A 23,385-nucleotide genomic window follows, 5' to 3' on the forward strand; every position below is an offset into this window, starting at 1 on the left:
TGTTGGATATCTCTACTTTTACTCCTTTATTTTCATTGTTGTTTATTTATACTTTTAATTTAATAATTTTCTTATATTTTCAATTTTTCATTTATATTTATTTGAAAATTTATCTTTGGGAAGAATTTAGAGACAATTCGATTCACCCTCTTTTGATTGTTATCTATACTTGAACGAACAGTTTCATATATAAAATAATGCTAACCTAAGAAAGGTCTAAAATCTAGGTTCCATACTTATTCTCAAAAGTTTCACCCATTAATTCAACATAATACAAAGTTTGCACACACACACACACGCACACATATATAATGTATACCTATAAAAATGAAATGATTTTTTTAGCATGATGCATTTAAAACATGAGATTATAATCTTAGAATAATGACACTTCCTTTTTTTTAAATAAAAAATAAATCGTTTTTGTAACTTAATGTTTAGTTGGTAACAAACTAGATAGATCAAAGTTTAATAATAATTTATTAAGTAGCATAGGTGATTCTTAAATATATTGATGTTGAACATTTAGATATGAGCCAAATGTACTAAAAATAAGAAAATTAGTTACAACCTAAAAATATATTTTCACGTATCACATGAATTTAAAATTAATATATATAAAATTAGAATGCTATATAATAAATAAAATATTAAATGTTTTGTTATTTGTTTAATTAAAAAATAGAATTAAGTTATGTGTTGAATTTTTTCGCTATATTTTAATTTTATTGAATTTTGCAACTATACTTTGATTTCATTGTATTTTTAAATTTTTTGATTTTTGGACCAAAGCTAATGGAGATAAAATATTATGTATAATATTCTGTTAATATTTTTAAAATAACTTTTTAATAAGACAAAATTTTATGTGAATATTTCAAATGTAATAAAAATGTACATGTGGTATGCCACATGCATATTTATTATTTGTTTTCATAAAATTTATATTAAAATAAATACTTTCTAAAAATTAAATTTCAAATTTTTTTCAAAAAAGCAATTAAAATTTATGAAATAAATTAGAATAAAAATAAATAAATAATTATATTCTAAGAATACAAAGTGTTGTACGTAGAGAACTAAGAATATTTGAGTTCTGCTTCAACATAGTTATTAAAACTGGACTTGATAATGAATTATTCAAGATATCGGGTCACTAGGTCAATTCTTGAATCATTAGATTAATCAAGTCAATTATTTAAAATTTTAAAATTTGAATTCATTATGCAATAAATAATAATATTGTATCTAGATAATTTTATATTTTAAAAATTAAAATATTATTTAAAAATTCAACCATATTAATTTAACAAACCAGAAAATGTAAATATACTAAAGTTCCAAAAAAATGTAAAGTATAAATTTTAAAAATTAAAAATACATACTTTTAAAATGAAGGTATTTGATATAAAATCAAACAAACTCCAAATTAATAAATAAAGCTTTTATTTTAATCAATAAAGGTTTTATCCTTCAGTATGATGTGAGTGTGACACCTAGAAATACAAAAGAAAACGGGGTATGGTTTTTAAGTTCTTTTTTAGTATGCATAAAGTGTAAGGGCAACAACATTTTATTTAGCTTTTATTTTTTAATTTTTATTTTACTTTAAAATATATTATTTTAGTTAAATAACACAACAACTCATAACTTTAATTATAAAAATAAAATCAATCATAATTTTTAAGGTTATTTTATTAGCAAATTTAAAATCAGTTCAATTTAACAAAACTTGACCAATTCATCGCTTTATTAATTAAATTGCTTATTCAATAAGATTTGAAATGAGCTAATTGTAAGTCCGTCTAATAATTTAGGATTCATTTAGATGGATTGTGAGATTAGTTACTACTGCAATGAGATTAGATATTATAATGATAAGATTAAAATTAGTGATGAAATATATATTTGGAAGCATACGCAGAGGTGACGATAAGTTAAAGTTTAATAAGAAAAAAATTATTATTAAGGATTTTAGATTAAAATTTGTATATAATAAAATTTATAATATATATTTGAAAAATTTATTAAAAAAACTAAAAATTACTAAAATTATATACCTGTATATGTATCAAGTTAAAATTTTTATATATTAGAATTTAGTATATGTTTTGTAAACGTACAGCAAAAACAATTTATAATATATTTTGTATTTTTTAAGTTAATAAATAATTAAAACCTATTAGTAAAAATATTAACTTTATATGATTTATTTTTAAATAATTTACTTCATTATACAAGTGATAAAAATATTAAAAGCCTTTTTATAAATATTGATTAAAGAAAAATATATATGCAGAAAGCAATAGAAATTAAAAAAAAAGGAAATAAAAAGTAATATAAATGAGGATTGGAACCAAAACAAAATATATCGAATTTCATCTCGTATTTAATTGGCCTTTTGAGTGTAAAGGTTTTAAATTTAATAAATTGATAAATGTAGAATTAAAGGATGTGAGGGTATTTAAGCATCTTTGTCACCAGTAACAGGCTGAGAATCTCTACTGGCCTCTTTAGCACCAGTGGCGATTGAACACCTAATCAGAGGTACGATGCAATTGAAAATTTTCAATCACCTATCCACACAAATTCCTTGCGGTGTGAATTGTGCTAATTGCCTCGAACTGGCGCTAAGCTGGCAAACAAATGGCCTTTGGCAGTCGGATAATCGATTCAATATCTATTTAAATAGATGATAAGATTAGTTTTGATAAAATTAAAAATAGTGATAATAGTAAGATTAGTTATTATAACAATAAGATGAATATTATAGCAATGAGATTAAAATCAATAGTATAATAGTATTTAGATGCAAATGTAATGATAATAATGAGATAAAAATTAAAAAAATAACAATTAAGAACATTAATTTAAAAGTGTATTGATAAATTATTTATATATTTTAACATTAGTTAGGTAAAATTTTAAAAGTTTTATTTAATCAATATTAGCGCAAAAGTTCGCGCTACATTGCGATCGTTGTCCATGAATTAAGAGTTATAATTTGAACATAATAGTAATCAATATATAAAACTATAGTAACTTGAGTTTTAAAGAGTGTTAATCTAGAAATGATGCAAATTAAATAATGCATCATTACAAATTCCTTCAAAAACTAAGTATTTAAGTGTAGCTCATGGTTTATGCATATCTGGCCATTATAGACATTTATAAACTTGACAAAGTAGGACAAGTAATACAAAAAAAAAAAAAAAAAGGTGATTTGTTAAATTCAATTTGATGATGGAGAACGACACAATTTTTGCCAATTGTGTTTCAATCCCTTCAATAGCTTTGTGCTTGGCAATAGAAATATACATAAACACAAGGATAAACGCAAGGATCTTTCCTTTAAAAGGGTGTTTAGTTTGTGGAATCGTAGATTTCAGAAGAAAGTGAGATCCTCTAGAAAGTGTGATATCTAGGGTTTTTTTTTCATTTTCAGGACATCTCATGTTCAGATTTACTTGTTTGGTTAGGGGAGATTCACGTATATTACTTTCTATATAATTATCATAATCTCCTTGATATATATGATGAAAACTTTTTATGTTTGTAGACACCTTATTTGGTCCTGGCCTAAGGCCATTAGGCCTGGTCCAATAGGGTTTGAGCTTAAGTCTATTGGGTCCGATTCATGATCCAATTAGCAGGCCCAATTGGCTTTTATTTTTATTTTTATTTTTATTATTTGTCTATTTATTAATATATATATTTTTTATTTTTTTATCTATTAATATTTTTATTATTTATCTGCTTTTATTTATTATTATTGTTATTTATCTATTTCTTTTATTTATCTAATTATTTTTTGTTATCTATTAATATATTTATCTTTTTTATTTTGATTAATTTTTGGTTAAGATTAGGATTAGGATAAAAAAAATCGGAATGAATTTGATCGTGATTTGGGAATTGACAGAGTTGGGATTAGATTCAAAGATTGAATCCAAATACCAGAAGAAGTTGGGATTGATCAGTTTTGATCAATCCCTATAAATAGGTCCATAAATCAAACATAAGGGACACAGGAAAAAGGAAAACAGAGAGGTGAAACAGAAGCAAAAAGGGTTTAGAGGCAGTATAGGATTTTTAGAAGTTTTTTTTTTCCAATTTTTTGAGTTCTTTTTCTGGAAAATTTTTGGAAATTTTTCAAAATTCGATGAAATTTTTTGACGAATTTTGAATTTTTCAACGAGTTTTTCAGCTAGATTTGAAGATTTCGATGGCTTTTTCCAGATCACGGTAGGAATTCAACCGAAATTTGAAATTGTTTAGAGAGAATGAGGAAAAAAGAAGGGAAAAGAGAGAATGAGAGAAGGGAATTCTAAAAAAAAAATTGATCTTCAGCCTTATATACCCTCCCCAAAATGACGTCGTTTTTACGTTAGTAAAACCACAAGATCCACGCGTTTTGCCAAGATTCGACCCAACCCATAACACACCTGAACCAGCGACCCGTTTCTCCGCCTGGATTCCAACCGAGCCGAGATCCCGACCCGTTTATCTGAGCCGTGATTTTTGTCTTGAGCCGAGTCGTATCCCAAGCCTGAGCCGAGCCGTTTTCAGATTTTTGGTATTTTTTATTTATTTTATTTTATTTATTTAATTTACTTGTTTTTTTTATTTCATCAAAATAATATAAAATAATAAAAATAAAATTTTTTGGAATATATATTAATTATCTAATGATGAAATTTATAAAAATTTCAAATGAAAATTTTTATAAAATTTTTAGGTGAGAAATTTTGTCTAGATTTGTCCCAAATGGTGGAATAATATAGATAAAATTTTAATAACAATAATTAATATTTATTTTCAAACAAAAAAAATTAAAAACATAAAAAGCATAAAAATATAAAAATTTTTTGGAATTAAATACAAATTACCCAAAGATGAGATTTTTAGAAATTTCAAATGGTAAATTCCTAAGAAATCTCTAGGTTAGAAATTTCCTCTAAATTTGGCCCAAATGGTGGAATGATTTAGATGAAATTTCAATACAAGTAATTGTATTCTTTTCCACATAAAAATTTGGATTGAAAATATTTGATAATTATCTAAGGATGAGATTCTTAGAAATTTCAAATGGTAAATTTTTAAAAAATATCTAGGTGAGAAATTTTCTTTAAATTTGACTCAAATGGTGGAATAATTTAGATGAAATTTCAATAAAAATAATTGTCATATTATTTTCTTTCCAAGGAAAAAAGAGAAAAAGGGAATTCTAAATAGACCCAAATGGTGAAAATTTTAGAAATTCAAAAGAAAAAACATTTCTAATTTGACCCAAATGGTGGAATAATTAGATTTATTTTTAATAAAAAAATAAAAAAAAATTTTCCGACGACGGAGTCTTTTCAAGAAATCAAATGGGACTCTTGAATACTTTTGAGGTGAAGAAGTATTTTTTAAGAGTTCTACCAGATTTATGGAGAATTTTAAAATTTATTTTCAATATTTAACATAAAATTTGAAACCATTAGACTCCAAGCCTTAGGATAAATTTGAAATAATATAGTATCATCCTTGGGATGGGCATGTGGGGGTGCTATAACCTTCCCCACATGTAATCGAATTCTCGAACCCTGTTTTGGTTAGTAAACCCAAACCTATTCTTTTAGGGACCTTTAGTTAAGCTTAGGAGTTCCTTAAAATAATATATTCCCTAGGTGACCAATCACACCTAATAAAAGATTGGTGGTGACTCCATTCATTTGTTAAATCTAGCTATAAATTTTTGAATCTATATATTATGACAATGTTGTTTTATTAATACTAAATACCCAAATGACAAATAATACCTTTTGCAAAAAAAGAATACCTAAATATGTTATTTGATTGTTGTTTTTATTTATAAATATCATCAATTGAGGCATTTGGCACTTTGCACACCTTAATTACTAGGATTAAGTATAGAAATGCCTTAAATGATCCCTTTATTTTTATGATCCTTTAATTAAAAAAATAAAAGGATTATTTAAGGCATTTTCTGTACAAGAAATGCCTTAAATAATTCATTTATAAAAAAATTACAGAATCCTATAGGGCATTTGAAACGCTTTAAATGATCATTTTTTTGGATTATTTAAATTATGGATCATTTAATTTTTTATAAAATGATTATTTTAGGCATTTTTGAATAGAAACATCTTAAATAATCGATTTATAAAAAAATTATAAGATTGTTTAAGATATTTTATGTATAGAAATGCCTTAAATGATCTTTTAATAAAAATTATATTATGCATCCTTTAAATTATGGATCATTTTATTTTTTTTATAAAAGGATTATTTAAGGCATTTTTTGCACTTAAATAATCTTTTTCTTTTTATGATCCTTTAATTAAAAAAAATAAAATGATTACTTAAGGTGTTTTTGTACAGAAAATGCCTTAAATAATCATTTTATTTTTTTATCCTTTAATTAAAAAACTAAAAAGATTATTTAAGATATTTTTATATAGAAAATACCTTAAATAATCCTTTTTATTTTTGTGATCCTTTAATTAAAAAAAATTATTTAAGGCATTTTTGTACAGAAAATGACTTAAATAATCCTTTACATATATGATAAATGGATCATTTAAGGCCCATTTATAAAAAAATTAGAAGATCATTTAAGGTATTTTATGTATAGAAACGCCTTAAATGATCCTTTAATAAAAATTATATTATGGATTATTTTATTTTTTATAAAATGATTATTTAAGGCGTTTTTGTATAGAAAATGTCTTAAATAATCTTTTACGTATATGATAAAGGGATCATTTAAGGTGTTTTTATAGAGAAATGCAAATGTATAAAAATGGCCTTAAATAATTCTTTAATAAAAATTAAGGCATGAATCATTTAAATTATGGATCATTTAATTTTTTTTATAAAAGAATTATTCAAAGCATTTCTGTATAGAAAATGTCTTAAATAATCCTTTTATAAAAACATAGAAAGATCATTTAAGGCTTTTAGTGTACAAAAACATCTTAAATGATCCTTTTATTTTTTTATATTATGGATCATTTAAATGATCATTTTATTTTTTTATATAAAGATTATTTAAGGCATTTTTGTACACAAAACACCTTAAATAATCCTTTTATAAAAAAATAAAAGGCATTTTTAAAATAAAATTATTATTTAAGGAATTTTTATACATAAAATGCCTTAAATAATCCTATTATAAAAAAATAAAAATGATCATTTAAGTTGTTTTTTGTACACATACGCTTTAAATGATCATTTTAAAATATTCATTTATCATTATTGAACATTTGAAAACCAAACGGCTAATATAATAAACAATAAAAAGCTACACTGTGTGTAAACCCTTAAACCTATCAACCCATTTAGTTTGCCTTTGGGCTTCTTCATCTTTCTTGTTGCCATCGACCAGTAACCACTCAACACAATCACACTTCTTTTTTACAGGTATGTGCATATTTTATTCTTTTTGTACTATTTATATTCTTCTATATAAGTAATTTTTTTCTTTCCTTACTATATATATATATTTGTGTTTTTATGCATATTCAATTGTCACCTACATCGCCCGACATTCCTTCATTGCATGTATGATTTTTCTTTGTTGTTTGGTTTTAGTATTATGGTTTGTTGAATGGTTTTGTGGAAAATAGTTATTATATTTATCCTCATTTGTTTTGCATGAAACTCTTATGATATGTGGAAATCATAGTATGGCTTGTACCTATAAAATATTATTATTTTAGGATGTTTTATGTATATTGGTCTAGTAACTATAATGGATATTAGTTGTTTTTTACTGTGTGATATTTAGAGAGATAATTTGGTGCATTTCATATAATTATGATCAAAATCGTAGGTATTATAAAATCTGAAGAACATATATCTCCTGCTACTAAATATGAAGAAGACACAAGCGTAATGAAAAAAATAAAAGTAAGGGGATGTGGTAAACAAATTAAAGCAACTGAGACAAAAATTCACATCGACTTCAATCAAAGTGGGTAGCTGTGTTAGATGGAGCTGCAAAGTTGACTAGTCACATTGGAGCAATCATCTGTAATAGTATTTCTATATGTACCATAATTGGTGGATGGTTCCTGATGATCAAAAGGATAGTATATGGAGTCGATTATGGTATATTTATTCAACAATATAAAAAAATTTGTTAATTTGGAAATTGAATTTAATTAATGTGTTCATACTAATTATTTTAAATTTATTAAGAATGGTTCGACGTCCTAAATGAGTATAAAAAACTTATGTTGCAATCAACTAGGAAAGCATTTAAAGATTTTAAGAGCAGATTGACAGCCTAATATATTTTACTATTCACTGATAATAGTGATTTGTTGGCTTAGCCTCCATCGTCATATATAAATGTTATCAGTTATCAAAAGTGTACGCATTTTGCTTTAGATCGTCTATCAGATGAATTCTCAAGATGCATACCTAGTATGTTAATTGTTTATAATACTTTATGTAATATATTCAATATTTTAATATCTGATTTACCTTTCTTTTTTTTTAAAGAAAATAAAAAAATAACAAAAGAACATTAGGGCCAAACAAGTATATCACCATCAGACATTGAGAAAGGGCTATGCAAATGTCAAGTATGATCTTGTAAGTATTCACACACTTGTTTTATACTCATATATGAATATTTATGAACATTTGTTTAATAGATTCTGATTCTTGTATTGCCTTAATTTTTCAAGAATCATCTAGCTCTAGAACCAAAGTTTCTAAATGGGATGTATGGAAAAAAGAACATATGCACAAGGATGGATCGTTCACAGATGAAGCAACTGAGGAAATGGCTAAAAAGATTGTAAGTATAATTGATCAATTTATCACATATGATTGGCTTTGTGTTTGTATGCATGACTATATATTATATAACTTTATTGTTATGCACTATCTTATTGTATTTTAAGATGAATTTGTTACTAAATTTGAATCCAATGAATTGCCAATCGGTTATGGTAAAGATCCCTTGTCTTTAGCATTAAAATTCAAAGAAAGACATGGTCGAGTTCAGTAGGTTGGTAGATTTGTGTTGCTATCAAAGTTCTTCAATAATCAACCCAAACCCCTTTAGTGAAAAATGTAGAATATAAAGCAATCATTCAGCAACAACAACAACAAAGACTTGATGAGCAATAGCAATGTTTGAATGATCAATAGTAATGACTTACAGATTTGGAGGTGATGTTAGCAATAATGCAATCAAACATGTTAGGAGGGCAATCTGTTACTAACATCTAGCAAGGACATGCTTTCGTGAATCAAGTCTAATAGTAAACCCAAACTCTAATAATAATCAATATATTTATTTTGGTTATTCACTTAATATTTATTTATATTTTATATTTATTAATTTGGTATTAATATTCATACTTCATTATATATTGTAACAAGATATTGGGACTTAGAGGATAACCCCTGTTGAGGCTGTCATTGATGTGTTATTTGATTATACACTTGATCATTTATCTGAAGAAAATGTCATTACCATTGAGTCCAAGTATGGGTTATTTGATCATCCACCCATTTCATACATTTGAGAGCCTAAAATTGAGGCATTTTGTACCCTAGATGAAATATTAGCTTCTGATATTGTTGCCTATATGATGTTAGCTTATCAATTAATTTATATATTAAAAGTCAATATCTATTATTCTATGTTAGGGTGTATTACTAACTAGTATTGTTGATTATTATCGTGCAGCTTCCTATACAGAGAGATCAAGATGAGACAAATGACCCATAGATTCAAATTCATTGATCTAAATGTGATTAGTCAGCCAAGTGGCATTATCATTGTTTGTGGTCGTCATGTGGGTATATGCATACAAAAACGAGCTGATTATTTTCTGGTTCCTTACAATACTGTTTAAGTTATATTCATACAACTAAAATTTTAAAAATAATCTTAAAATAAGCAATAATATAATTTTAAAAAACTTACCCAAACCCACTTATCGAAAACTTTTTTCTCAGTTGTGGTACATTTTTCTTGATCATTCTACCTAAATCCACTAGAATTTTTTATATAACAAATTGCATGATATTGTCCCTTAAGCAGCCTAACCTTGGATTCGATGAGGAGGTGGCTTTAAGTTATGAAATAGGAATGAGTTGCTCCAACATTCATTCAATATAACCTAGATATTCAAGGTGAAATGTCCCATTATCTGCTCTTTATCTAGGATATTTAACCAAACAATGTAGGCATTAAACCAGATAGAAACCTTCTCTTTTGTCCATGAATGGTTACCAATGCCTGAACTATCCAATCTTTTTCTAGATAAGCCTTGAACGGATTACGATGGATTGGCACGTGATGAAGGCATATTCAATTCCTAATCAGATGGTTAGACATCATAAAACAATATCAATATAGTAAATAAAAAATAATCAAGGGAATGAAATAAATGAATACACATGGAAAGATAACAAATAAGTGTGTACTCCAAATTATAATATACATTGGACACTTAAAAACACCTTAAATATAATGTAAACATATATTCAACATTCATATAAAGCAAATTCTACACTAAACCATATGGTGAATACAATAAAAACCATTGGATAAACAAATAATAAAATACAATACATATCTATAATGTCATTATCCTCGGGATTGCAACCAATGTGTGAATATCTCATTAGCCAAATTATTTCTAAACTGAGTCAAATAATTAGATGGCTCAACATGTGTAATCAAATCTTAATGTTCAAATTCATCTGGTTAGGTAATGCTTCTTTTAGCAACATCACTTTTAATAGGGTCAAAAACTATCTCAAACCTAATAAAATTATGGAGAAGGTAACCCGAAGAAATGATTCTACACTGTGTCTTAATTGAATAAAATGACTTTTCCCTTAAAATTGCCCATTTAGCTTTCAATATACTAAAACATCTCTTGATACAATTTCTTACTTGAGAGTATTTTATATTGAAGTATTCCTATGGGGTCGTCAATTGAAGTCCTGCCCTCCAATCACTAAGATGGTATCGTTACCTCTATAAGGTGCTAAGAATCTTTCCCTATTTGTGCATTCGACATCACACAAATAGTAATTGCTTGTTGAATGCTCAACAACATTAATAATACAGAAAGAAGGTGTTTCATTATTAACATTACATGAACATAATAAAAATAATACTTTGTGGGATCCTTAACCCATTCTTACATGTAATGGCATCTTTTAACACTCTACCATTTGCTACAGAACCTTCCCATCTCGATAGAACATATATGAATTGCATATCTGGAGTTCAAACACTAAGGATATTGGTAGCAATTTAATTTTTCTAGTTTTTTTTTTTTTTATCTAGGCCTATCAATTGTGTCTACATTGACTTTGATGTATGTTCCATCTAAGGCACCTAAACAACCTTTGAACCATTTTCATCTATTAGCAATTGAATTTTTTTGGTATGGGTTCAGGTTTTTTAAACAATAGCATATGCAATGTTAAAATAGAATTCAACACATAATAGAATTGTTTACTAATTGTTTCTCCAAATCTGGCCACTTAACGCTTCATAACCTTATTTTTTGTATGATGGGCAATGATGTGAAGAAGTTAATTGACACATATCTAGATAACTGTAACCCTTCTTCTATTTTAAGCAAATGACATAATTTTACAAAAGCATTCATGTCCATTCTAGTATTATCTAAACACTATATATCGCTCTTAAAGACCATTGTGTTTAAGTTTAACTCTCTAATACATAGCTTATCATAAGATGTTCCATCATAAGATAATCTATGTCATTTTCTTAAGATCATATTTAATAAAGTTACAACAATAAAATATAGTAGATGCAACAAAGTCTCTATCTTATTAAAATGCATTAAAAGCAATGTAACTAATCGCATCTTCCTTCTTAGTGATAAACCAGCCATAACTGTTTAGAAGTCAGAATATCATTAAAGTTGAAAACATAAATGGAAAGAAAATCTTAGCATATGGTAGATGGAATCTATCAATCATCATCAAATAAAATATAGATCACAAACAAAGCATTGAAAGATTGGAAGGAGCTAAAACAAAATAATCACAAAAAATGCATTTATATCATAAACATAAATCCATATCTAAATGACATCTAAAAAAAATGAAAAATAAAAACATTGGAAGGCAACATCAATTATACACTATCAATCAGAAAGTATACACACCATTTTGTGTAAAAAACAAAGACAAACTTAACAAGACAAAGATTAAATAACGGATGAGGAAGCTAAAATTTTTTAGAAAGAAAAGTAAATGCTATGAGTTGAGACCTGTTGAAATATAAATAAAAAACATATTGGTTATTAAAACATAATGAAGACATTGAATAAGGTGTTCCATATATACAAATGCCTTATTTGATATATAAATTATAAGCTCTTCTGCTTCGTGATTTTACGTTAGAATGTTCCTATTATCAAAACACGATCATTGAGAGGGAAAAAATTTACTTTGCGGTAATTAAAGCAGCTGTAGGAAGAAATGCCTCAATTGATAACCATTTAAGGCATTTTCCCATACAAATGCCTTAATCGTTTGTTTAGACAATGTTATGAAAATGGATTATGCCATAACACTGTCTATGAAAAAAAAAGATTCATTATAAATTAAGGCATTTTTCCATACAACCACCTTAATCATTTGTTTATAGGCGTGTTTGAAAATGGATCATGTCATTCTTTATCTATGAAAATAAAAAGATTTGTTTTAAATTATCAATTAAAATGTTTTAACTAGGAAAACACCTTAAATAATTGATGCATGGATTATTTTTAAGCCATTTTAAGAACCAAACACCATAATTGATGATCATTTAAAGCATGTTTGTATAGAAAATGCCTTAAATGATCATCAATTATGGCATTTCTTCAACCTAAATGCCTTAAATGATGGATTATTTAAAGTATTTTTTCATGCCAAACGTCATTAATTGTAATATAAAAAAAAATTTTAGCGATAAAAACCTACAACTGAGTTCTAGTCACTTTCAGACATGCTTTTCAAAAGGGTAATGACTATTTCATAATTTTTTATTCAAGTCAAATTTGGAAATAAGACAACTTTCTCCCCTAGAATCTTAGAATACCCTAGAGAAAGGTAGGTTTCTAACTTTGGGACTTTAGATACTATTGGTAATTTGTAATTTCTCCCATAATTGGATTATCCTGAACTAAACATGGGAATTAAATACCCACCATCAAGATTCTGAGAGAAAATTTGTGAATTCCCCTGAACCAAATGCATTATAAGAATATTATGCATTGTAGTAGAATACATATATAAACAAAAATCCATAAAACCACATACACACCATAGCACCGAAAATCCAACAACTTGTTTCCACTTCCCAGTAGAGTCAAAAATTGAAAATCACATGCACCCTATTAGCTATAATAATCAATAGAGTCGAAAGCAATAAAAACTTCTAAAATACAACTTTCAAAATTTTGCTTGATTCAAAATTCCTTAATGTTTTAGTAAATACTAAAATTTGTATCCTATATAATAGCAATTTTGTCATTACAAACCTTAGAGAACCACATACACACCATAGCACTCATCAAAACAATTTAATTTTTATAACCATTGTATTTTGACCATATTGAAAAGAATCCACAAACAAGACATCAACAAATTATTCCCGCTTCCCAGCACATAAGAACAAAAGAAACAACATAATGTTGAGTGACAAGCCAAATAGTATTCAAATACTAAAAGACTCCTTGAGTCATTCTACATTCAAAAGACAAAAGAAAAAATTTTGAAAAACCCATGGGTCCATTTCTAATCATTCTATTAAAAGAGGCCACCAATTTTAAATTTAGAATCCAAATAACTCTATTATCATATGAATTTACAAAATTCAACCATCAATATGAAAAATCAGTTTAATAAAAATTAGTTGAAAACCAACCACAAAACAACCCAAATTTAAAGTTTAAACAAAATTGAAAAGAGGAAATAGAAAATATAGAAAAAAAAAACTTTTCAGTTAGTCAATCCACTATCACCTCTTAATCAAATAAAGAGACAATAAAAGCAACAACTTCAACATTTCAGTGCACAATCTAAAAGACAAATATCATATGGCTAAACCAAATAAAGATACTTAAAAAGGGATATTAAACAAAAAAAAAAAAAAAGAATCAAACACCAAAATTTCTTGCATCTAAAAACCAAAACCCAAATGTTCTTCCAACCAGAGAAGAGTAACAGATCACCAATAATGAATTCTAGCACTGGAAAAGACAAATCTAAAACATAACATATGAAACCCACAAAGAGAGTTGAGCAGATGAAAAAAAAAGAAACAATACCGCAATTTAAATCAAATAAATTTTTTTCGCATTGGAAACAAGTTTTGATTTTTTTTCCATCATATGTCTTTCACAAATATACAAATGGCATTCAATAGCATGAAAAACGGCATTAAATTGCTATACCAATTTAGCTGATCAACTTAATTGCAAACAATGTTTGTTAAAATGCTAAAATATACTGACAGACTTAATTTTAATCTTATGTACAAATAGATGAAGAAATAAAAGCTCAAATCAACACTAAAAACACAAACAGAAGAAAGAAAGAAGGAAAAGATGAGAAAAAAGCACGCCTAAATGAAAAAGGAAAAAATACGCAAGGAAAGAAACTGAAAATGGAAAGAACCAAAAAAGAGGGAAGCAGCTTTGAACCATAAACAATCTCATTCTTAATCAAAAATTTTTTCGAAAATAAACCTTAAAATTATTTTTTTTGGACATTGATGATTTGTCAATGTAATATTGTGTTGGGATAGCTTTTATTGATAGTAATAAATGCTGATACATATTATTTTATATTACAAGTAATAATTAGACTTTTTTTTATAAAAATACATCATAACATTTAATATTTGGAGAAATAATGCTTATAATAATTGCAAATATTATTTGGATAAATTAATATTAAATATATGAAGTATAAAACATATAACAAAAAAAAAATTTAAATATAAATACCAAAATAAAAAATTTAAAACAAAAAAAAAAACAATGGTAAATTTTATCAAAATGAAAATTTATATGTTTATGTTTAAGGATAAAATATACATTTAAGGATAAAAAATAAGAAAAAAAAAAAACATGATAAGAAAGGGACGTAATATTTTGATTCTTTAAGGGTATTTGAGTCTTATTAATATAAATTTAAGGGTAAAATAAGAAAAAAAATAGTATGAATATTATTGTCCAATATCCATCACAGTTGGCCACTGTACCTATATTGTTTGGGAGCTTCTATTTGCACTCCATTTTTCTCTTCACACCTTTCTTTTCTTTCAAATTTATTTTTAAGTAAAATTATTTAATTACCTTTTTTCAAACTAGCTCTTCTCTTTTATAGGTGGTAACTCTATAAAATAGTTATTTTTTAGTGTTTTAACATATGAATTTTTTATGTTCTTGATAAAATAATTTTATTTTTTACTTCTAACTTGCTTAATTTACTCATGTATAGGAAAAATTTAAGAATTTGAGAAAAAGATTAAATTCAATGCAAATCGGTGGATCTTGATCATAAATGCATGAATTTTGAAGTCCTGAATTTAGAAGTTCAATTGAAGAATTTTTGAAGACGTTTAGAGCTAAATTGAAGATGACAAGTTTTGACATTTTCGGCTTCTCAATTCTGGCAGGTTGCAGTGTGAAATTTTTCATGCAAATTTCATGATGTTTTATGTAAGTGTACATGCATGAAATTTAATGGGATGAGATGGTGGATGAGCGGAAATTTATTGGAGGTCAATGCATGTCTAGAAGTCGAGGAATTGAAGGTTACAACTTGATACAATTCAAGACTTTTTTGGAGTCATTCACTGGGAGGAAGTTGAAGAAGATTTTCAAGGCTGTTTTGGCTTGAGTTCAAGGCTTATTTTTAGCTAAATTGGCGCTGCATAAGAGAATTAAATTCAAGTTCAAGTACCTGACTTAAAGAGCTAAATTTGGAAGCAAATTGGATGCGAGAAGCTGGCTGAAAATTGGTTGAAAAACTGGTTGTAAGTGGCGTGACTGATTGGCTGAATTGGAGGCTGTCTTTGCAAGCTTTCGAGGTTGTAACATTAGCTGAATATGAGATATCTTAGATGACATTTATTTAAGCTTGAAGTAGTGATTTTATGAGCTAAAAATTGGCAGCAAATAGATGAGTAAATGGAAGTTGAATTGGCTTGATGACAAGGGCTGAAGAGGCGTGAACACAAGGGGCTGTTGCAAGCTGTTTTGGGTGCTATGAGAGCCAAGCAAATTTGGGATTTTAAGAAAGTTCAAGCTGCTAAATAATGCATGAAAGAAGCAAGCAGCTGGGCATTAATTACATGTAGTAGAATTGATGAGATAGTAGTGCGAACGTGGGCTGATTTTCAAGGGCTGTGTAGGCGTCAGTTTTGAGCTGTATTTTGGGGCTGATTTAGTAAATTTTGAAGCTGTTAAATGAGCTGGATTGAAGCTTAACTTAAGCTACATTTGATGGTATTTAAATGCTAATTTTATAAGACAAAATTAGGTGCAAAAGGATGGACTAAAGAATAAAACAGTGGCTTTTTTCCTGAAGCTATGCAGTTTCCGTTTTTTGATGCCAAAGACATCCGATTTCGGTTTTAATTGAGCTGAGCCAAGTTGAAACTTAATTGAGCTGATTTTAGGAGACATTTATCAAGCCAAATCAGATTTTAGATGGCTTAGTGAAGCTGAATTTGAAGATTAATGAGCTGAATTTTTTTTACTTTATAATCAAGTTTGAATCAAGTCAAACTTTGATATCAAGAAAATCAGAGAAGCAATCTGAATTTTCACCTTAGAATCTCCTAAATTCTGAATTTATTGAAGATCAAGACAATGCCAAATTGGACCAAACTTGGAGAGCAAGAATAGCAAGTCAAAGGTTGAAGAATCCAATACTTACCAAAGCTGCCAGAAATTCTCCTACAAGAAGTAGAGCTGCTGTCCCTCTCTTTGCTTCCCTCATGAAGACTAGTTGCTACCCTAATTGAAGACTCCCTCATCTATTAATACCAAGCTACCTCAAGAGAAAAAAATAGGTCAAAATGTGCCGGAGACTAAATTCCTTAAAAAATAATACTATAAGGATTAAATTCTTTTAAATAATATTATAGGGACTAAATTATTAAAAATCGAATAGTACAAAGACCTATGACACATTTTAACTAAAAAAATCATGGTTGGAACGGCAGACCAACCTTAACTTTAGGTTTAGTTTTTTCTTCTAGTTTTCTTAAGTTATTTTTAAGTTTTCAAAACTGTTTTCATTTTATGTTCTTGCAACTTTAATTTCAATTCAAGTTTACATTCAAGTTCTCTTTTATTTCAAGCTTTTGCAATTTATTTTTAAGTTATTTAGTTTCAAGTTCAAGTTTCTAAAGTTTTGTCTAAGTTCTTTTGATGTTTTCAATTTAATAGTTGTTCTTACAAATTTACCTTATAATTTCAGTTTAGAGCAGGTTTTGTTTATTGGTTTTATGTTTCCTTTGATTTCGGTTTTCCTGAATTTTTTTAAGCTTTAAAATTTCTGTTTTAAGCAGTTTAATCTAGGAAAATTTGACTACTTATTGTTAATTGAGTTTAGCATAGTTTAGAGCTGTTTTGGTGACTGTTTTTTATTTTTCTGCACTGTTTTAAATTATGCATTTAGCTACAGCATAGTTTCAATTTTCCTGCACTGTTTTAGTTTTAAAATTCTGTTTTGTGCACTTTAAAATTTTGTTGCACTTAATTTTTAGCTATTGTATTAGTCTAAATTAATTTTCTGCATGGTTAAAACACTTCTGCGCACTATTCTTCTCTTTAAATTTAAATTCAGCGTTAGTTTAATTTGTGACAGATATTGTGAAAATTCTTCAAGATATGATTTGTTTTTTCCTCAACTGAATTTCTTAGTTTCGTTGGAATCTCAAAAAATTAAATAAATATTTCTTTGTTAGATGGGGTTGATATTGATTAGATTTTGTTGAAAACCTTAAATGTAATTTTTTTAAACTTATTGGATTTAACTTACCAATTTTTGTTTATAATAAGTTTTATAACTTATCGGATATGGATATATAATAAGTTATAAAATTTACCGGATATATATATTAAAAAATTTTTAAATTGAAATGAGAAAGAATAATTAAATATTTTTATTTAGAGATACATATTAAAAAACTTTTAAATTGAAATGAGAAAGAATAATTAAATATTTTTATTTAGAGATACTTTTTTTTTTAAATGTAAAGAGTAAAAACGAAGGTGTAAATAGAAGAACCGTATTGTTTCCGTATCTCACGAGGGGGTTGCAGTGAAGGAAATAGCTCTTAGCTGGACCGTGGGAATGCTTGCCAAACGACAAACTGGGGCACAGTTAGGCAAAAGGAAACCCCAATGGCACTGAATTGTTGCTTCAAATAAATCCCTCAATCATATGGCTTTAGTTTCTTTATTTTTTATTAGTTAAATACTCAATTTAGCATTTAATATTGGAATATTTTTTAAATTAAAAATATTATCCTTAATTTAATTCAATACAAGATTAAATATTTTTAAATTAATTCAAAATAAGATTCATCATGAGTGTATACTGCATTCACTGTTAACTTTTATATTCGTTAAATTTTGCCGTTAAAATTTGGAATGAGTGTGAACTTCATCTACTTTTATATGTCTGTAGTCACTTATTTGCCCTAATCAGTAATTAGGGATTATTTTAATTTGGGTATTTTGTTGATTTTCTTTGGTTTTTAAAACTAGGCTTGACATAAAAAAAACCAATATTTAACAAATGTGGGATAGCATTACTTTTAACAAGCTTTCATCTCGTGTAAAAGGACACAGACGCCTATCATATGACAAACTTGAAAGATGTAATAAGCAAAAGTAATAGATAATAACAACAGAAAAGAACCTAAGTTTTAATACTATGTTAAGCATTCAATCTAAGACTAGATTTATCACTACCATATTTTTTTAGGGAAAATCAAGTTAAAAAAATTTATAAAGGAGCTCGGAAAAAGTTTGAAGCTCTTTTTTAACAACAATTTGACAATGACGATTAGCAATCCACAACGATAGGAACAGATCCATAATTTATACTCAGTGAGGGCAAAAATATATATAATACCGAATATATATAAGTTAACTAAAATTCATAAAAAAAACTATTTTACTATACATAAAAATATTGTTCTCTACGACTTTTCATATTTTGAAAGCATTGTAAAATCTTTTCATTATGAATATTAAAAAAATATTTTTTTTATATATGTAACCAAATAATCATTCATCCAAGAATCTCTTATTCAGTTGCACAAATGGTTCTTCACAATCTTATAGTAGAAAAAACTCTTTCAACTAATGTAATAGAAATTATATCAAAACTAATTCCACAAGTAAGTATACCAATGGATACACAAAATGTTTCTTTGTTTGAACAAGTTTCATGGAAAGGTCACTAATACTTTTCAAACTTGTAAACTCATCATGAGATCTTAAATCAACAATGTAAGTTTCAAGTTGAACTAATAGCTCCACATTAGAAAATTTAGTCGGCTAAAATTGAACAAGATGAATCAATTTTCCCTTATTAAAAGCTACAAAAGAATCACAAGGATTTAAAAAAGCCATACAAAGAAATAACTCCATATTTACCTCGTTAAAACAATTGTTGAGCTCTTTAAGTTGTATATCAATTACTTTATAAAACAACTCAACCCGATAATAATGTAAATTTGTGATTGTTAGAGCATTGCGTTGATGTCTTGTATGAGTTACAAACATATCATTCATATTTGGGATGCCAATATTGTTTTTCTCACAAAATAAAGAAATCTCTTTATGCAAAGATTCCCATCTATCATTTTTCATCATTTGTAGTTGTTGCTTCGCTATTCTTACTCATGCCATTGCATTCACAATATCTTGATCTCACTTTTGTAATGCCAAGGATAGTTCATTTGTAATCCCCAAGATATTTTTCATCAAATGCAAGTTGAAAGCAAAGTCAAAAGATTTAGTCAAATCTAATAAGGCAGAAGCTTCACCTCTTTGCTTCAAGCTATTCCCATCCTCTACAACAATTTCAAGCACATCAATGGTGGAACCAAACATAAGGATTAAATTTATCAAAGTCCCATAATGTGAACCCCATCGTGTATCCCTAATTTTTTGAAAACTTATTTCTTGGTTTAAACCCCTTTCCGTAGAAAGTTCACCAACTCTTAATACCTCAACAACTTTATCAAGTTGTTTTTCTTGAAGAACATACAATATTCACCTCATTTGTCACAATATTGAAAAGTAATGCAATTTGAACATGATTCTTTGCCATAGCTACAAGTGTCAATTGAAGTTGATGAGCAAAATAATGAACATAATAAGCAGATGCCTTATCTTTCATGATTAAAGTTTTTAATCCATTGAATTCACCTTGCATGTTGCTTACTCCATCATAACCTTGCCTACGAATCATTGACATACTTAAATTAAGCTTAGAGAATAATGCTTCAATAGCTATTTTAAGTGACAAAGCGGTTGTATCACTGACATGTATTATACCTAGAAAATGTTCAATTACAAGCCTTTTAGAATCCACATAGTGCAAAGCAATAACAACTTGTTCTTTGATTGAAACAACACAAAATTCATAAAGTAAAATGGAAAATGATCCATCTACAAGATTTTCCTTGATAATTTTGGTAGTTTCAATTGCCTAGCATGAACAAGATCTTTCTGAATATCATGTGCTATCACTTTTAATTTCCCAGTGCATTCTCCAATACAACACCATTGATGTTTTCATTAAGATTGGCAAGAAATCTAAGAAGCTCGAGAAAATTTTCTTGATTATGAGAATTCTCAATTTCATCTCTACTATGAAATGCCAAACCTTGACATAAAAGAAAGCGAACTCGATAATCTTTTCGTGCTTGATTGGATTGTTTTGCATAAGCAAATTGAATATGTTGCTTTTGATTTAACAAATCTTGACAATATTTCCAAGCTTTGTTATGAGCATTATTAGGACCTCCAACATGAATTTTAAATCTTTCTTTCTTTTTCCAATTCGTGAATCCAATTGAAACAAAATAATCACCATTTTCTTGCTTTCCAATATCTATTTTATAAAGATAACAACACAAACAAAAAGCGACATCCTTCTCTATGCTATATTCCAACCAATTAGCATAATCTTTGAACCACGTAGGAATAAAATAATGTAATGTCTTTCCAAATTTTCTTTGGAAAAAATTATGTTCATAAGGTTGACATGGACTTTTTTGCAAATAAGCTCTTCATACTTTGTCTTTATCATTAGCATTATAGTCCAAAATTTTTTTACGTAACCTAAGATCTGAAGGAAGATCATCTAAGTTTAATTCAACACGCACTTGCTTTGTACAATGTTATATGCCTCTGGTATTGATTCAAGATGATTCTTCAAAAATTGACTTCCTCTTAATAAGATATTTCTCCATAACTAATTAAATTAAATAGTTTAGTTTATGTAATTTATAAAATATAAGAACACATATTCAAAATACAATTATGCATGTTAATAAAGATTAACTGACCCTATATTGAAATATATAATTAGAAATGTAATTCATATACTATAATCATACTGCTATGCAAGAAATTGGATAGAACTTCTAGCTAATTTTATAATTTCAATATAAAAATTAATCTTTACCGAACTTAAAGTTATGAGTTGAATGAGTAATAACTGAAAAAAAATAAAGGAAAATATAAAACATAAAAAATTCAAACATGAGAAAGCCAAATATAAATGCTATCAATAACATGAATACATGATCAAATTATTTCATCAATATAACAAATTTCAAATAATAAATAAACACTATATATAAAAATATATAAAAAAATTTGAATGACTAATTATAAAAATATATAAATAACTTACTTGTATATCTTGTTGGAAAAAAAAGATAACCAACTTGCAATTTGTTTCTTTTCTTTAAAGACTTTCTTTTTCCTCTTTTTACTTCTTTAATTTTCTTCTATGGTTGTCTCTGTTTTTGTTTGAAAACTGAAAGTAGCAAGTGGGGTAAATGGAGGAAAATGGAAAATCGATTACTTTTATTTACAATCCATTCATTTGCTTTTTTTTTTTTATAATAACCTTAAAATATTTTTTATTAAAAAACCTATCATTTCTAATTAATATAAGTTTGATTTTTACATATTATATATCTAGATATATTTATATATATATTTCAGTAAGGGCATTATAAAGGAATTAAACTCCTTTAATATTTTTATAATATATTTTTAAGGGGACATAGATCTTAGTAGGGGCAACTACCCCTAATACCCCCACTGTGCATTTATCTTTGCACAATGACAAAATTCGGTTTTAGGGCTACTAGCTTTAGGATCTTTGAAGGTTGACAAATTATAGAGAGGGGGAAAGTGAAGAAAGCGAATAAAGAAAGAAATGAGAAAAAAATTTAACACTTTTATATTAATAATTTAATTTTAAAATGTTTTTATTTAAAAATATTTTTTTATTTTTATAAAATGAAAGATTTCACATCTATTTTATAATTACCAACTAACCCCTTGTGCAACAATTAACGTTTAAATTGATGTTAAAATTGATGAAAAAGTTAAATTGTTACACAATTTCATGATCAAGGATTAACAAATTATGTTTTGAATATTATAGGCTACAACAATTTTCGATCTAAAGTTTAAAGACAACATGTACTATTTACTCTCAAATCTTTAATTCTATGCTAGCGATAAATTCATTATTTTTTACCATATGCTTCATTTGTTTCACAAAAATTGGTTTTCAAAAAATATTTTTTAAAAGATATTTACTTTTTCTAGAAAGTAGAGATTTTCGTTATTTTGACAAGTCAATGAAATTGTTTTTGATTGTTTGATTATTTTATGAAATTTTTTTTCAAATAGTATTGATATATTTATTAAAATATTAAAAATTATTTATTATTAAATATATTAAAATTATTTATTATTAAAACTATTAATAATAAAAAATTATATTTTAATTGTAATATTTAATATTTAAATATTATATTAATATTAAACACTTAAAATAAAACTATTTATTATTTATATTAATATTTGAAGATATTTAAAATAATATTATTATTCATAAATATTAAAAATGTTTATAATGCTAAAATAGTTCTGTTTTATATTGAAAGTATATATTATTAAAACATAAAAATATTATTTATTTATATTTATTATTTAAATAGTAACATGAATACATTAGTAAATAAATATAAACTAATATATTCTAAGTTGAAAAATATTAAGAAATATTAAAATATTTATATTAATTAAAATA

The 23,385-nt window shown here is 26.5% G+C and overlaps 1 pseudogene; it reads right to left on the minus strand.

Annotated features, from left to right (window-relative positions):
- Positions 1-22,390, minus strand: part of LOC149514717 (uncharacterized) — an 84,175-nt pseudogene extending 61,785 nt beyond the window's left edge.
- Positions 22,391-23,385: the final 995 nt, after the last annotated feature.

This window comes from Durio zibethinus, chromosome 15, assembly GCF_047325235.1.
Source record: "Durio zibethinus cultivar Kanyao isolate XHJ-2024 chromosome 15, ASM4732523v1, whole genome shotgun sequence".
Classification (NCBI taxonomy): domain Eukaryota; kingdom Viridiplantae; phylum Streptophyta; class Magnoliopsida; order Malvales; family Malvaceae; genus Durio; species Durio zibethinus.